We start from the raw sequence: 2624 nt of genomic DNA, 5'->3' as shown, positions 1-2624 counted from the left end.
GATATTTTTCCCTCCTTATCCTTACATATTTACATAAATAATGAAATAGTGGATCATGATTACCTCATTTCAGTATCACTAAACCAGAGAACTGGCAGGGTCAGCATTAAAGTAGCAGGATGCACTACATTTATACGCAAACATGTGAGGAAGGACATTATCTCAGAGGGAAAAGTTTACAAATATAGTCTGCTCACCACAGCTGAAAGAGTTTGGACTGAGATGAGAGTGAAAATAGTGAAAATCAATAATCATAAGGAACAGTTATGCATCTCCAGGGCAGGATTAGAAGGCAGAACAGGAAGCATTTACGCATGAAAAAATGAGAGTTGTAAAAAAGCACACACATTGATCATGGGGATTTCAATTATGTTGACTTTTACTGGAACACAAGTGACAAGCAAAAGCATGTTCTAAAATCTCTCAAGGCTGCTGCCATATGGAGCTTTCTGCTAAGTCAACCAAAGGCATCTTCTAATCAAAGCTAAATTCTAGGATCTCTGTGAGGTGGCACGAGAAACTCTCCAAGCCAGCTCTAGATGAATGAACTCTCTGACTGGAAGAACTACAGGTTGCAGCCACAAAGCAAGCCAGCTGAGTTTGTTATCCATCAGCAGCACCTATATTTTCAGTAGGTTTCAGATATTTGCCTGCCATTGGCGCCAATCGTTGGCCTATTTCTCAGGGCCATAAAATGTGTGGAAAAAATAAAATGAGAAGAAGAGCAAGAGCACTTCAAAATATTTTCTGTTAACTATCAAGGCAGAAACTTCCAAATCCATCAAGTCAGCAAGGAGGGTTATTATTTGAAAAAGTGTCAATGACATGATGGCTTCACTTATCCTTGCCAAATCCATCAAAGGAGCTGAATATCCTCTATTTAGAGCAGACATAAGATGACTTCTAAGAAAGAAAAAAAAGGGAAAAAAACTTTTTGAGTGGTGAATGTTCCCAGAAAACACAGAAATTGGTTGTTGAGAGTAGTATTGATTGAGCTTGTTTCTGTAAGTATTTTCTGCCTAACTTGGTCCTGACAGATAATTCTGCAGCTCTGATTTACAATCTTCATTGCTTTATTCAAAGAGTGATTCTCACCTTAAGACCAAAAAGCAAACCTAGAGCTAACTCTCCATGTTTTCATTGCAATGATGTTATTCACCCTTCTAAACACTCTACTAAGCAGGATCAATTCAAAACTTGGCTTAGAGAAAAAAAAAAAAAAAAAAAATCACATTTCTGGTTTACACCTACACAATTAGGAGGAGCAGAGAAATCTCTTTTTTAGACTTAAATCTCAGTTTACAGCTAACTCTTTTCCATTTGTCTTTCTCTGTATTCTCCTTCCCTATGGCAATTGTTTGCACAGGACTAACTTATATAGGCAAATATATTTACATATTTTAAAATATTTATCAAGGGGAAAGTGAGCCCCACCTTCAAAAACTTGATGGCAGCACCTAGGGCAGGACAGAGAGCAGGGCAATGTGGTTTGTTCTTATGTAAGTCCCAAAGGCAGAATTGGTGTTGAGGGAAGAGGACATGCTGTGGAGCCCAAATAAAAGCCAAGGTGATTCATTTCTCTCATGAAATCTTATTCCTAGACAGAAAAGAGAAGGAAAAGAGTGTAGGCAAGCATGTCCCTCCTCCCAAACAACTCTGGCTATCCAGGTGCTGAAAAAGGCAAGACATTAATTTTATCACTTAGGAAAACTAAGCAAAGTTTACTTTTATGCAAAGAGAGTCACTAAGAGGTTCAAGTAGGAAACATTAAGTATAGATGACACAGATCCTGTGTTAATGGCAATAATATGAATAATTTGGCATAAGGCATGTATTTCATCTCATCAGAGAAATACCACTTGTTCTTCTCTAAGCTTTGGAAGCAACTCTTTGCCAAAAACCCCATATTTAAATATCTCTGGTTATCATTTGTTTTAGAAAGATGGAATGTACAAACAAATACATATATATACACAAACATACATACACATATATATATATATATGTACATGAATGCCTGTGCTGGCTTGAAAGCAAAACCAACAAGGGACTCCAAGTCAGAAAAAAACAATTTAATAGAAGGGGGGGGCGGGGGGGGGGGGGTGGGTTTTATAAAATAAATAAATACAATAGTACAAAAGAACAGTGACAGAGTCAGAATACAACCTGATACTCTGTGGGTGGTGGTAGCAGTCCAGATGAAGTGGTCTTGTTGAAGCAGTGTTCCCACAGAAAGGTCTGGTAGCGCTTATCCTCTGGGAATCCAGTGGGTAAGGCTGCCTGTGCTGTCCTAAATCCTAGCTTATATCCAGGTGGGAACGTTCAGCTCCACCCCCTGGGTGGAGCATCTCACAATGGGCTGATATCATTTTATCAGTCTTGCAATGGGTCCTTGATTGCCCATTAGCCAGAGATAGCTCCTAGAGGGAGTTACCTATGAGTCATGCAGCAGGGCATTGATGGGCCATTAACAGAAGATGGTCTGGAGGCAGGGGGCAAGGGAAACACTGCCCAACCTAGTTTCAACAGCTCATGGAGATGGTGATAGAATACATACTTTGGGCACATCTTACATTGTAACCTAGGACAATGCCAATGAATAAATGTATGAATAAACATATGAA

At 39.1% G+C, this 2624-nt stretch overlaps 1 long non-coding RNA gene across 1 annotated transcript; it reads right to left on the bottom strand.

Moving 5' to 3' along the window:
• Positions 1–675: 675 nt before the first annotated feature.
• On the bottom strand, positions 676–2237 carry LOC120749777 (uncharacterized). Its single transcript, XR_005699781.2, has 3 exons — positions 2167–2237; positions 1435–1597; positions 676–903 (listed from the first exon to the last, which is right to left on the bottom strand). It is a non-coding gene; the product is annotated as an uncharacterized LOC120749777 (long non-coding RNA).
• Between the last annotated feature and the right edge of the window lie 387 nt (positions 2238–2624).

The sequence above is a fragment of the Hirundo rustica genome, chromosome 3 (genome assembly GCF_015227805.2).
Source record: "Hirundo rustica isolate bHirRus1 chromosome 3, bHirRus1.pri.v3, whole genome shotgun sequence".
Lineage (NCBI taxonomy): Eukaryota > Metazoa > Chordata > Aves > Passeriformes > Hirundinidae > Hirundo > Hirundo rustica.
This window is presented reverse-complemented; position numbering and strand designations above follow the sequence as displayed.